The sequence below is a fragment of the Salvelinus fontinalis genome, chromosome 8, assembly GCF_029448725.1.
Source record: "Salvelinus fontinalis isolate EN_2023a chromosome 8, ASM2944872v1, whole genome shotgun sequence".
Classification (NCBI taxonomy): Eukaryota; Metazoa; Chordata; class Actinopteri; order Salmoniformes; family Salmonidae; genus Salvelinus; species Salvelinus fontinalis.
The window spans coordinates 20,909,509-20,925,110 of record NC_074672.1 but is presented as its reverse complement, the minus strand read 5'-3'; positions in this window follow the sequence as shown (position 1 = coordinate 20,925,110).

Here is a 15,602-nt window from a genome sequence, read left to right as displayed (position 1 = left end):
TATTTAGACTTGCCATAACAAAGGGGTTGAATACTTATTGACTCAAGACACTTTTAATGAAAAACATAATTTAACTTTGACATTATGGGGTATCGTGTGTATGCCAATCTCAATTTAATCAATTTTAAATTCAGGCTGTAACACAACAAAACAAGGAAAAAAGTGAAGGGGTGTGAATACTTTTTGAAGGCTCTGTAAATTCAGCTCTCCAGCAGGAACTCACTGGCATGCTCTTGTAGGTGGTGAATGTATTGGACATTTTGGCAGTGCTCTTCAACAAGCCTATAAGGACCAGGGATACAGATCAGCTTATAGAGGACTTGGGTTGTGTGTAGGGGAGAGGGGTAAGTTGAGCCACTCTTGTTTCTAGGAAACCATATACAAAATTAACAATATGATCAAATATTTAGGAAGAGGTCATCAGTACATGAAGTCTGTGAAGGAAGAACCATGGAATAAGTGGTAGGCAAGTTAGGTCCAAAAACTGCTTTTCACCAAGTCAAAATAATTTATTGTGTTAAAGGTTTCATGATGCTTGTATCTAAACCAAAGTAGATCGTTTTAAGATTGTTCTGTACATCATTTGGGGTCTCAATAAGCTTCAATATGAGATCCTAAACTTAGCATGAAAGCGCTTCCTTTCAGGTGTGCGGGCTAATATAGTCTAAATGTTTGCCTTGGGGTAAGTTGATTCAATGGCCATGTGCTAATTTGGCAAGTTGAGCAAATTGAATTGTTTTCTTCCCAGGCGTAATGCAAAGAATTATGGCTGGCATATGAGGAAACAACAGGGCCTGGCCTTTCTTTTGTAAAAGTGTTTGTTATGAGTTAAGCCTGTGTTAAATGATGCTTAAAATGATTAAAAGACAAAACGCGATGGTGTTGAATTGTGTTTGGGAAATAAAGATGGACATGGTTTTAAAAGGTAGTGCTAATATTTAAATTGTGCCAAGATACCACTTTCTTTGGACAAGCAATATTTTCAAAACTGTAATGTTTAGATTAATTCTGATTATTTCCAGGGATACACAACATCCTGAAATATATGTCGATATCTTGGAAATAATATATTTCCCTGTACAGAGTGATGCTGAATGTAAAGAATTTACCCCACTCTCACCTATTGTGTAGTAGGCCTACCTGTTATGATCTTGAGTCATCACTAGATGGAAGCATTGAAGTTCCTCAAAATTCATGTCACCCCCTTGTAGCTGTGTGTGTTTGCCTTGTATCCCTTCTGTGTGAATATGACAAGTTATGATGTTTGTAGTTCTTTGAATGCTGCCATTGCTTTGACAAATGTTCTGCTGTATCATAGAATACAATAAGCATGATTTTTGCTAAAGTTAATTTAATCTGCCTCAGTTATTTCACTTGACATTTGACCAGTGCTGAGAGTGTCTTGATAAAAAGAAACACTAGTGGGCCTTCTTTGGTCAACATCAAGCTGTAACACCTAGATCACACATGAAGATCCTGAGATTTAGCTTTTCAAATACAACCTCACCCAAATGGTGAGTAAGGGGCTGGTGGATCAGAAAATGACTATTAAAACAATACTTACCTACATATTGTTTGACTGATATATGGAACATCCTTGCAAACGCTTTTTTGGTGCCGTGGAGGGCTTTTACATGCAGTCACATTGGCAGACACGAGCAATAATCAGACTGCACAGTTGCTGATTTTCAGACAAATGAAATGTCTGGGGAGCAGGACCGCTCCGGTGCTTTAAAAAGCTGAGGCTATCATAAATTATTAACGGCTTCTCTCTCCCTCCCTCTGCCTCTTTTAAGAGCGTCACACCAAATTTGATTTAAGAGGTACTGTATAGGCTAGAGGTAAAGTTGTTGAACTTCACAGAGGAGTGGGGGGAAACAATGTGAGAGAGTAAATAGATAGTTTTTGAATTAAAATTAACAACGACGCAGCTGCAAAGTCAAATGTCAGTCCAACAACTCTAATGGACAAGCAGAGAGGGTGCTAGGTTTCATAGCTTGGGATAAAAAAGAGTGATATATGTCTTCACTTTTCATTATTCTGTAGCCTAGTGTATGATTGAAGTATGTCTTATCTTTCCAAAAACTGTTTTATTGAAGCCTTTGCAGAGGTTCACTGCCAAATGATGTGTTACCTATTGCATATATGGACATATAATGGGGAAGTCAGGGAGAAATTATTCAAGCTATTGCATGGGTGGTAATAATAGTCCTCTAACAGCCCTGAGTAAGAGATCTGGGAGTAATCAGATTTTGATGACTGATAATTAATCTACTAGTGACCCATCCATCTTCACCCATTAATGGGTTTGCTCCCGAGGTCACAGCTTCAATGGCTCATTACTAGCATTGCCTAATGTGCCAAAGGCGCCACGCATTGGTGAAACAATCCATTTATTTAGTTGTGCAATTGTATCATTAATTTTGCGTTGGTTCTTCTCACACCACTGATCTCTGTGTTTTTCATTATGGTCTCTGCATGTGCTGGAGAGTTGAGTGAGGATATTTCCAATGCTACCGATACCTACTAAACCTGCATTCTTTCATAAGCCAAAAGAGGGTTGCCTCTGGTCATTGCGATTACCGCTAGACAATCCGTTTTGGCTCCTGGTCAGGCTAGGTAATGTGAGTGGATTTGCTGGGGGCTGTTCTAATAGGTGCAGATTGACGGAGAAGTAGCTGGGCCCTGCATAGTTCTGTTGTCCTTGCTTTGTTTTATTGAGCATGTTTACTGTATCCATGGTGCAGTCTGCTGGGCAGAGGTGGGCTATTGTTCCTGCAGTGAGTTCTTAGCTTATCTCTCTTGGACCTTATTTTTGTATTTATTCAGTATGCTATTGTAACAATGAGAATCAGATGTTCATCAGTAATGCCTGAACTGTGACAATAAATTCCTGTCTGTCATTTGAACTGGTGGAGATGGTGGTTGCTTCAAGAGAATAAAGACATGTTATACATAGCTCCTGTGTGCTACCTCTGTCTGCTCTTAACTATCCTATAGTTGTCGTTCCACTCTCCAAAGCCTCTAAACGGCGCGTTACATTATTTCTGTTTTAAAGGTTACTGTTGTTGACTAACCACATTCTCTTCTTGAATCTCTGGTATCTGGTGAAGTTGGATTGTAAGTGCTACTGCAGGGTTTTTGTGGCCCCCATAACTACACCTGAAGAGCTGTGGTGGCTGGTCTGGGGGGACCTCTGTGGAAATGGGTATTTTATCAGAGGCAGGATGGAAGGCCAGGCGACAAATGCAATCGTTCTCGCTGGTTTCCTGAAAATACCAAAGGAACAACTCATTGATGAATTTGCTATTCATGCCCAGGTCTCTGTGTTACTTTATAAGAGGAACGGATTGGGATGGTCACCTGCATTGACATGAATTGCATCTGGAGTTTTAGTGCCTGTATCAGAAAAATCTGATACCCCTGAAATGAAATGTCACCATGTTTACGGCGAAATCAATACTTGCCACAAACTGTTATTGACCTCTGTCTAGCCCACCTAGTCCTGCCCTGAATCACAACATGTTAATGCTATTACTTCTCTGTAGAGCCACAGCAGGACATGTTAGAGGGTCATGTCATTCCACACTGTCACGCTCCATGCCGTCGAATAGCAGCACGTGCGAAGACATACAGTATGTCACGCGGTCCAATCCAATATTGCAGCCAGCATACCTGCTACCGCCTTGTTAGAACTGTAAGGAGGAGTAGAGAAATAGAAAACTTGAATCTTTCCCATGCAAGTTAGCCATTTGTGAGTCAGCATGCTTGTTAGGGTTTAATCAGTCAATTAGACCAGCGGATGATGAATATGACAGGATTGGCAGAACTAGAGCTAACACAGAACTTGGCCAACAGTCCATGATCAACCCCTATTAATTACAGTAAGTGGGCTGTGAGTTGAGACCATTTTGTATGATGAAGACAAAACAGGAGACATATACACAAGGCATAAGTGCATCCAGATATGAACAATTTAATCAAAACTAATATGGGTAGCCAAGTGTTCATGTCATCATCAGTTAAAATACAAGCATGATCTTTTCAGGAGTTGAAATCAGTTTAAGAAATCAATTTCTTGAAAATCGACAATCGATAATCTTGGGTCATGTAGGCTATTGAGCATTGATCGAGCATTTCTATATGAAGTTCCCTGCATAATATTCTAATAATACCTCACACGGTTTCCTACAGAAATAAGTACAGTGTAATACATTTTACAAGAGTAGAATATCGGGGAGCTTCAGGATAAGCAGCACCTGTACAAATGGAGCAGCATGCCATGCGGTGTAATTAATTCCCCGGCTCTTTTAATATATATAGATTATGAATCACAAAGAGTCTATACAGGTGAGCCAAACAGTGCCTGATGAGTGTTTACTGTATATCATTCCCGTACCCCTGGGGTTATGACATCCATTTGCACAGCAACAGCTCGTCTGGAAAGTTGAATTAGTATTTAAAGGTTCGGTGCAGCCCTTTTTTAAAATCTCAATAACAAATCATTTTTGGGTAACAATTTAGTATCGAATTGCGATTGTTTTATTAAAATGGTAAAAAAAAATAATAATGAAATAGCTTCTTAGCAAAGAGAAATTTCTCAAGCAAGAATTTTGCTAGGACTGTCTGGGAGTGGTTTGAGTGGGGAGGGTAAAACTGAATTTTAGCTGTTATTAGCAGAGAGGTTTGGCACTCTCTTTCTTATTGGCCTATTAACTAATTTGCCGCATGGTGATGTCACCATTGAAGGCCAAAACTCCCTCCCACCAAAATAGGCCGAAATTTCAGGCAGTCTTTTTAAACAGCTTTTACACTAAAAGGGCATTATCATTTTCACAACTTCACAGTGTTATTCCAACCTCATAGTGTGGAGATATATATAAAACACAGTAAAATCTTGTTTTTGACTGCCCTGAGCCTTGGCAAGACTATCTGCCTCTTCTAGAGTGAAATCTATATCATTGTCAGAACATACTGTACATGTCACCAAATTTGTTTTAGTTTACTGTAGATGACGACAGAGTTAGCAAACAGATGTGATTTCTTCTGTTGAGGTGAGCTACACTGAAACGGCAGGAATGGATAGTCTTTATCATTATACAACGTCATAGGATATCACTGAAATAAACAATTTACTGGATGTGTGCTACTACTGTAGATCTGTATTTTCAATGGACAAAGATTACTTGGAGAATTAGGGACTGAGCTATACTGCTATAAAAAAAAATGGAAATGTGTTAAATCTGGAAATAAAATGTGATTTTGTGAATATAGCCAATTGTAAAAGTCTGATTTCCTTCAGTAAGTTTCTTTTGGCACCGAGTTCCCTTTCCGCAGAGAATGAGTCATGAATCTTGAACAATAAAAAGCAGGAGATGGGGAAATAAGTGTAAAAGCATTTTATCTCAGTGGCTTGGACGAACTCCAACCTCATCAGAGGAGCACATTTATTTTGGACTCAGAATTCATTCCCTTTAATTTCACGCTGAATGCCCTGATAGCAGCCAGAAGAGGAAATGTAACGTTGAATGTTCTGCCAGGAGTAACTAGCAGAGAGAATGAACGTGCCACACACAAAGAGAGAAGAAAAAGTTAATTTCAGAGGTTATGTAAATTAGAAAAATTATAAACTTTGTTTGGATTCATTTACTTCATTTTGGCGAACTATATGTTTTTGTTTTGTTCTCTCTTTCTGAGAGTTGTTTTCCTCTGCTTTAGTGTCACGTTCTGACCATAGTTCTTTTGTGTTTCTTTGTTTTAGTGTTGGTCAGGATGTGAGCTGAGTGGGCATTCTATGTTGTGTGTCTAGTTTTCCTGTTTCTGTGTTTGGCCTGATATGGTTCCCAATCAGAGGCAGGTGTTAGTCGTTTGTCTCTGATTGGGAGCCATATTTAGGTAGCCTGTTTTGTGTTGGGTTTTGTGGGTGGTTGTCTTCTGTCTTTGTGTCTATGCACCAGATAGGACTGTTTTTTTTTTCTTCTTCACATTTGTTGTTTTATAATTTTGTAGTGTTCACGTTTGTCGTCTTTATTAAAACATGTTGAACACTAACCGCGCTGCGCTTTGGTCCTCTCCTTCATCCACAGAAGAAAGCCGTTACATTTAGAAGGGGAATAATGGATATTTGCTCTGTCCACTGTGTCAGATATGATATTGGAAGTTTGATGTTCCACTTTTGTGTTCCATTAATATTCCTCTATGTTGTCCAGCCTGTTGATGCCTCCATGCTGTTTGGGCTTAATAACCAATTCACAGAGAGAGTGGAGTTTCTCTTCATTCCAGCTAGCCGCTTGGAGGATAGTTGAATTATTCTATATCAATTCCTCTTTGAGCTGGAAATCACTGTTGGCATTACCCATTCTACTCCAGATTTTCCCTGGTTGTTTTTGCTGTCTGTTGTCGATTCCTACTATTCACCCAGCAGACACCATGGGTTTTGCCCATGAGAGTATTCACATTAGATATATCTACTTTACATATTTTCATTGTATATTTTTTAATGCACCTTTATTTAACTAACCAGGCAAGTATATTACATGATCTTATTTAGTTTGCATACTAATGTATAGTCTTATAGTGTAAATGCCCAATCCAAATCACGTCCTAGTTCATTACAACAGCCCAAACCCCAGTAATTTGGTGGATTGTCACAAGTAGACTTGTATACAATATTCAAATGTTATTTTGTTGTTGTGTGAAATAGTTGTAGATGTACATCTGAAAAGTTGCTTTTGCTTTGGATGTTGTTTTTTTTAGAATGTCATTCATTTCTGAGTTGACAGACTAAAACATAAGTCAAAGTATGGAGAGCTTTCTGCGATCTTTGTATTTACTTTCTTATTTGTTTGCAGCAGAATAATACCTAGTAGGAGAATTAATGAGACATTGATTTAGGCCCTCTAGAGTAATAGTTTGTTTTTACTGGAGTGAGAGTGCGACCAGCCCAGCTCATAACCCTGGCTAACAATCCATTCTTATCAATAGACATTATACTTGATATAAATCTCTCTTCTGAAATCAATGGACATAAAATATCATAATTTCCTGCCCATTCCCTATGCAGCACAAGCTCAAACTGCAGGGAGTATATCACAGTGAAAACGGTTTTATCTGTGTGGACCTCTGGCTTTCAAACATCAGCTGAGAGCAGTAGTAACTGTTGCTGAAAGCCATGAAATGGGGGAAAATCAGCTTAAATCAGCATGATCATCCAAGTGTTTCAGGTTGTGTAATATCACTATAGAGGTTTGACAGTTTCAATCAACATACTGTCCACTCTAACCACTGAAATGTTACAACCAAATGAAATGTAAGATTTGGTTCATTTACCAAATAATAAAGAACCACACAAAATACTGGAGTAAAATATTAAAGTGCAAAGCATGTCTGACAACTTAGTGGGAGGCTTTTGGAATAATGTAGCTGTAGATGGATGGCTTGTTGGATTTTACAAAGCATGTTGCAGGTATTGCTCACATGCTGAGGTCATCAATCATCCCTGTCTCTGTTGTAGAACATAAGGTCATCGTTTGCCAACTCTGCTTGTACGCTGTTGACATGGATCCAAAGGTAAACTGCTTGTCAGGAACATATGAAGATGGATAGTGCTGGTGTGTGTGTTCGTCTGCGCATGTTTGTGTCAAATCAAAATATAGACAACATTTAGCGTGAGTATGTTGGTCATCCGTCTGCCTCTCATGTAAGTTTTACCATAGTAATGAGGGAGCGGTTAGCTAACAGTGACCTTGTTGCCCTGTGTGGAGTGTGACACATCCAGGTACTGTACTGACAGAAAAACAGATGTATCCATGTTTTCCTATCCTAACTGTTCTCACAATTGGTTATCACAAAGGGGACTTCATGCTATCATTTTCTGGACAAGTTACATAGATGAGGTCAAAATATGGGGAGAAAATAAACATTTGACTCCATAGCCATGGTGAAATTTCAAGGGGATCATAATTACTTGAGTTCAATAACTCAAGCTGTTCCGAAGGTGATTGTACCTTCGTGAAATGTTTTATAGATATTGAAGTTTCTAGTTAATCTATTGACCATGGTGATTAATGTTCACACTCTCTGACGATAGATGGCCTAAGATCTAATGACTACTTATTAGCTGCAATTAGCCATTAAACGATCATGCATTAATCACATCTATTGGCAATGTTTAAGTCCAGGACCACATGCGTATGAACTCATTAGTAGTGTAAAAGGCATTTTGAAGTGCCAACCCCTGCAGAATGTATGCTCAAGAAAATCATTATGTTCTCACAGGTGATTCGAACAAAGCCCATGGCTTCAGTAGAACTGAGGCATGGACTCATTCTGCATGTTGAGCTCCATGTCAACAACCTGTCAGGTCTGCCACATCTCTCAAGACAAAGCCAATAAGCTGCTTCAGGTTAAAATAGGCTGATCTTATGTATGTTCCATAGCAACGGATTGGAAAAACCTAGCTCACAGATGCTGTAGGAGATGCATGTACAGCCAGAGACAGGCTGGCACTTACACATACAGGCAAACACACACATACACAAACACACACACAGATTGTAAATCAAGAATATGCAACAACGAGAGTGAAATAACTCTAGATCATATTGTGTAAACTGGAGAGATGTCCTCACTATCCACTGCAGAAGGAACTTAATGTTGGTTACATAGTGTTTGTTGACAGATTATGATAGATTCAATTTAACAAATACAGTAAAGGCCAACATCAAACAAACTAGTTACATGCACAAATGAATCAATTTTCTGATGTCATTGAAATACATAATTGTTAAAAATAGCACATAATATACATTAATCATCTATTGACATTAAAAAAAATGTCTTTCTGATGGACCAAAAGACCACTGCAACCTTTTTCATACTGATATTCTGAAGAGATCTGCTGCTAGATTCACAATTTAATTTAAGTTACAAGTCCTGTATAATCCATTTCTCAGCTTTGACATATTGTCAGACCTCTATATACTGCAGTAGTTTCAACTGTTCAAATACTTGCTAGTCTTCTCTTATCTATCACCTCTGTGAGTACAGCAGAGAGAGAGAGAGAGAGGGGAACAAAGACAAAGCGGTCATAACATGTGGAACCTGCTAGAAGGATTTACAGGATGTGACTAGATCTTACCGGTAGTTCAGATTTTGTTGAATTTAAAATGTTGAATTCTGCTTGTTTCCCCATAGTATCAAAAAATGTATCTTTCAGGGAAAAGTCATGGCTTTTAATATTTATTAAACTCTATCTGTGATCATACACAGCCGCATGGTTAACTCACTGATTTACAAAACCATCCTATTCAAAATAGATTACTATTCTGATGACTTTAAGAATAGGAAGTGGGGGGGGTCTGCCTTTTAACTGTACCAGGAGAGGTGGCATGATGAGAAGAATTATCACTTGGGATTAGGGTTAAGACAAGCTTTACCTTTACTGTGATGTATCTCTTGGCTGAGGCCTTGTAGAACAGACATATAACATCTTTTGTCTCCCTTCCTGTTTCTCATTGACCTAGGTTGAAGATGACAAAGGTTAAGCCAAGACGATTCTAATTCTAATTCTCATAATATCACCATGGGTAGTCTTCAACAACAAGTCCAGATATGGCTCTTGGACCAGTTATGGCTCTGGGACCAGCTATACTAGTTAGCAACTGCGTTGGTTCCACAAATCTGTTTATTTTCGAAAAGCTTCTACATGGAATCATAACTTGTCCTAACCTGCCATCTTCAACCTAGCCATTGACCACAGACACCTGGATCCTTTCTGTGAATTCTCCTGAGAGTTCTAAAGGGAATCTTTTGATATCGTTGACATTTGCTTCACTTGTCCAGAGGCATATTTTGTGTTTTATTTCTCAAATTGTTTGTGGTTTGTCCCATGGTGATATTTTATCTCCCGTGCCCCTCTCACAGCTGGCCCTTTCTGTCACCTTGCTGCTCTCGCAGGCTTGACTGATGGGCTATTGAGCCGGGACAGACGGACGCCCGGTGAAGGATTGCCCCTGCCATGCGCTGACACAAACCCATTCAGCCCAGGGAAATGATAGATGTTAAATCTAATTTTAAATACCCCCAACTAAATTCCTGTCGACAGATGATCCAGCCGGCGATGGGGACACAGCTGTGGGATTCAGATAAGGTTTACAGTCACCTGTGCCTCCACAAACCCTTACTTAAGAACCAAGGGGCCACGAATGATCAATATACACAAAGAGGAGGCAGGGGAGAGACAGGGAAAAGTGGTCAGGTTGGTGAATTAGCCGATCAGGGTAAAGAGATAAGCGTGGCTGCTACCGATGTAGGATCTTCATTTGATCACCTTGCTGCAGGAGAACTTTCCAGGAAATGTAAACCTGTAGTGTATTTAAGGTTTAAAAAGGCTTCTGAAGTTTGTCATTTCCACTTAATAATGTCAGACTTTATTTTCCCTTACAAAACAATGTATCAACCCCTCAACAAATGTCCATTAATTATAATCTACATGAATAATTCACATTTTCTGTTGCTGCAGGATTATATTCCTGCTGTAGCAAACTGGCTCAAATGTAGATCCTACATCTATATAGTATTGTGCTCCACATGACCTCCAAACACATTGACTGTTCAATTCAGAATCTATGTGTTGTTTTTGATTCACACTTTTCCCTGAGAGTGTGCAGCTAAGCAAAGGGCCTGCATGCATAGCCAATGGGCTTAGGTCTAATAGTCTCTCAGGTAGGTGTAAAGAAGGGCTGTCTCAAGGCGCTGTAATGCATGGCTGATGATGATTCATGGCTCAGTGAGTATGCTGATTAATGCCAGGTAGCGTTACTGCATGATCTCTGTTTTATAAGGCTGTTGCATGGCAACCCTCCCTCACACAGGCAGAGCAGATAGCAGAGTCAAAGCAAAGAGTCAAAGCCATGCAGGGAATGAAGTAGCTTTCGGTTGGAAAAGGGATATCTCCATCATACTGGTTTGAAAAGCAGAAGGTCGAAATTCACCACACAATTGTTCATAGAGGCATTTTTGTTGTGCAATAGCAATCAGCATTCACTATCAAACCCTGATTAAAATACCCCCAGGAGATATTTGATGCTCCTTTTCTTCTCTTGCACGGCATCTGGAGATGTTCATAATCTATACCTTCTCTATATGGGGTATTGAACCGGCCTAGCACGAAGACTCCTAATATACCAGTTAACCAGTCCCTGCAGCTCTTAAATCGATGGTCTCTAAATTGTTGATCAGCGCCTTGGCCCAGGCTTGGTAAATTGATTTCAGGAGAATCCTTGTGGGCTGCTGTCTCAACAAAGGCAGATAAGCTCATGCATGTGAATGAGTAGGAGCAGTGTTTTCCACTGTGCATGAACAATGAGGCATCAACACTTTCACTTTTCATGCTTTTGCCTTGTTCTTCCCTACTGTCAGAATCACTTTAGTCAGTATGTCACACTCAACACGCAGTGCGCTGCAGCTCTGAAAGAAACCCCTTTCTATAGTAATCTGCCTGAAATTGTTACACTGTTTTTCAGGTGTTAGTATCATTATGTTATATGCATGTATTGAAAGAGTGTGTGTGTGTGTGTGTGTGTGTGTGTGTGTGTGTGTGTGTGTGTGTGTGTGTGTGTGTGTGTGTGTGTGTGTGTGTGTGTGTGTGTGTGTGTGTGTGTGTGTGTGTGTGTGTGTGTGTGTGTTCTTGCGTGCATGCGTGTGTGTGAGAGAGAGAGAGAGATAGAAAGAGTTAGAAAGAGTTAGAGAGAGAGAGAGAGAGAGAGAGAGAGAGAGAGAGAGAGAGAGAGAGAGAGAGAGAGAGAGAGAGAGAGAGAGAGAGAGAGAGAGAGAGAGAGAGAGAGAGAGAGAGAGAGAGAGAGAGAGAGAGAGAGAGAGAGAGAGAGAGAGAGAGAGAGAGAGGGGTGTGGGTTGGCTCATTCTGCTGAGAGAACTTTGAATCAATTCATTATGTTTTAAAGTTTGGGGGAAACAAAACTAAATGTATCTAATGAAGTTTAGAATGTTATTTCCACCCACTACTGCAATTTATCACATTTAGAGAACGTGTCAAGAGTAAGTGGAACCAAAGTAATTGTTTGCCATAGCTCTAAGGTGAATGGACTTTGACTGCCTTGTTGGGAGGCTGGCCATCTCTCTATCCCTCTATCCCTTTCTGCATTGATTCTCAAGCTGAGGTACTTTTCAGAATTGTTTTGTGTTCATCAACATTTCACATGGAATTCATAATGGCAGAGTTGAGCATGCATTTGAAGTTTAGCTACAGAGCTTAGAAGGCCTAGAAACATCCACAACGAAGCTCTTTCATTTAGCTTGACTCTCTCTGTTCCTCCAACTCGTGTTTTTCTGTCAGACAAATGACATGATCTGAATACATAATGACAACACATATACTTGTATGTTGGCCTAGCTGCAGTGAGCTAGAAATATACAGTATTTCCCTAGGCAATAGGATAACTCTAGCGGTTGCTGCAGATGACCTTGAAATCAGCAGTCATATTACTTAACTATGGAAACGCTGAATGGAAACAGAAAGAGAGGAAGAAAGAATAAGAGGGGATCCATGGAATGAAAGACTAGTTTGTGCTAAGTGTGATGCCAATCCAGGCATCTTGTCCATGCCAAGCCCTCAAGCCAACTTTCTGAAGGCCAACTGATTTTTAAGAGAGATAAATGAACAGAGGGCTTATCAGTGTAACACATGTCCAATAGTAGAGTGTGGGTAATTACACTGGGCCCTGTGTTCCCATCATTCCCCTCTCCTCCTGCAAAGCTGCCACTATGTACACACTCAGAGGGGTTAGGCTACCCAGCAGATAGCTCTGCAGAGGGGGGTACGTTTTATATGAGACTTCATGCTGCTGGTCCAATCCACTAAACCCATTTTCAGCTCATGCCCTGCCATTATTGTTGTTGTTTATAATTTTCTGTGAATCACACTGACTACGAATCTTACAGTGAGTGCTGGTGTTCTTTGGAGGGTTTTGTCTGACACAAGGTTCCTCTATTATCATTTTGGCATTGTGAGGACAGGACACTAACAATTTCACATATCCAGGTGCATCACTCATGCCAATGCCACTGGGGATAAACGTGTCATGTTGTGTTGCGAATCATCTTCTCAAAAAAATGTCTGCTGAACTACTCCTGAATGCTTCCAGTCGTCAACTATTGCATGACTACCGTACCTTGATATCTCTGTTCATACTGTATGCTCATCCAATAAGGCTTTCCTGCAGAGGGCAATATGATTTCTTCACTGCTGGTGTTTTGAGGTGGAATTTGTATTGTGCCGATGACAATACCAGCAAGGAGAAAGTGAAAGGACAAAGCAAATGGGTGCTTAAAGTGTAATTCAATTTAGTGACCATAGCAACCTCATCTTCCATGTACAAGTGACTTAATTTAAAGGTCACCTGGATGAAAGAGATACGCTATATATACGAAAGTATGTGGACACTCCTTCAAATTAGTGGATTGGGCTATTTCAGCCACACCCGTTGCTGACAGGTGTATAAAATCGAGCACACAGCCATGCAATCTCCATAGATAAACATTGGCAGTAGAATGGCCTTACTGAAGAGCTCAGTGACTTTCATTATTACAATTAATCCAAATACTACTGTGCTTCCGACTCATTTTCCAGCTGTTGTTTTCACAGTTGTCCTTCCTCTCTCCTCAGCTGCTAAGTGTGTGACTGTGAGTGAGTTGGCTCGGCCCTCCCTCACGCATCTTTGGTTCGTTGGTTGACACTGCATGTCTGATTGACATGAACAACAGGTGAGGCTATTAGTCTGAGCTGACAGTCAGAACGAATGTGTGCGCGCTTGAGCATTTAGGCCTACATTATTTTATTTATTTTTTCGTTCTTTGAATTAGTTAATTCTATTCATTTAAATCTTTTGATTATTGATATCATAATTTTAAAATATTTTTCTAAATATATTTGGCTCTTCTGATATGCGAGCCGGCTCCCAACGTTCACCTACAAGAGCCGGCACTTAGAGCCGACTCGTTCGCGAACAACCCATCACTACTCTGGAAGCAACGTCAGCACAAGAAGTGTTCATAAATGGGTTTCCATGACTGAGCAGCTGATTGCAAGCCTAAGATCACCATGCGCAGTGCCAAGCGTTGGCTGGAGTGGTGTAAAGCTCGCCGCCATTGGACTGGAGCAATTGGACTGGAGCAATGGAAACGCGTTCTCTAGAGTGATGAATCATAATTCGCCAACTGGCAGTCCGACGGACTAATCTGGGTTTGGCGGATGCCAGGAGAACGCTACCTGCCCCAATGCATTGTGCCAACTGTAAAGTTTGGTGGAGGAATAATAATGGTCTGAGGCTGTTTTTCATGGTTCGGACTAGGCCCCTTAGTTCCACCGAAGGGAAATATTAACGCTACAGCATACAAGACATTCTAGACAATTCTGTGCTTCCAACTTTGTGGCAACAAAGTGACAATGCCTCTATGCACAAAGCGAGGTCCATACAGAAATGGTTTGTTGAGATCGATGTGGAAGAACTTGACTGGCCTGCACAGAGCCCTGACCTCAACCCCATCGAACACCTCTGGGATGAATTGGAATGCTGACTGAGAGCCAGGCTTCATCGCCCAACATCAATGCTCGACCTCACTAATGCTCTTGTGGCTGAATGGAAGCAAGGTACCGCAGCAATGTTCCAATATCTAGTGGAAAGCCTTCCAAGAAGAGTGGAGGCTATTATAGCAGCAAAGGGGGGACCAACTCCATTTTAATGCCTGTGATTTTGGAATGAGATGTTCGACGAGCAGGTTCCCACATACTTTTGGTCATGTAATGTACTTCCTTGGGAAGGGATTACGATCTACTGATGTACAGTTAATACTTTTTGGTTTGTTGATACCACACTGAACAAAAATATAAACGCAACATGTATAGTGGTGGTCCCATGTTTTATAAGCTGAAATAAAAGATCCCAGAAATGTTCCATACGCACAAAAAGCTTATTTCTCTCAAATGTTGTGCACAAATTTGTTTACATGCCTGTTAATAAGATAATCCATCTGACAGGTGTGGCATATCAAGAAGATGATTAAACAGCATGATCATTACACAGGTGCACCTTGTGCTGGGGACAATAAAAGGCCTGTCTAAAATGTGCTGTTTTGTCACACAACACAATGCCACAGAGGACTCAAGTTTTGAGGGGGTGTGCAATTGGCATGCTGACTGTAGGAATGTCCACCAGAGCGGTTACCAGAGAATTTCTCTACCATAAGCCATTTCTAACATTGTTTTAAGAGAATTTGGCAGTACATCCAACCAGCTTCCCAACCACAGACCACGTGCTTGGCGTTGTGTCGGCAAGCTGTTTGCTGATGTCAACGTTGTGAACAGAGTGCCTCATGGTGGCAGTGAGGTTAGGGTATGGGCAGGAATAAGCTACGGACAACGAACACATTTTCATTTTAATCAATGGAAATTTGAATGCACAGAAATACCTTGAAGAGATAGGCCCTTTTTTAAAGGTATCTGTGACCAGCATATCTGTATTCCCAGTCTTGTGAAATCCATTGATTAGGGCCTAATGAATTTATTTTGTTTAGCTGATTTCCCC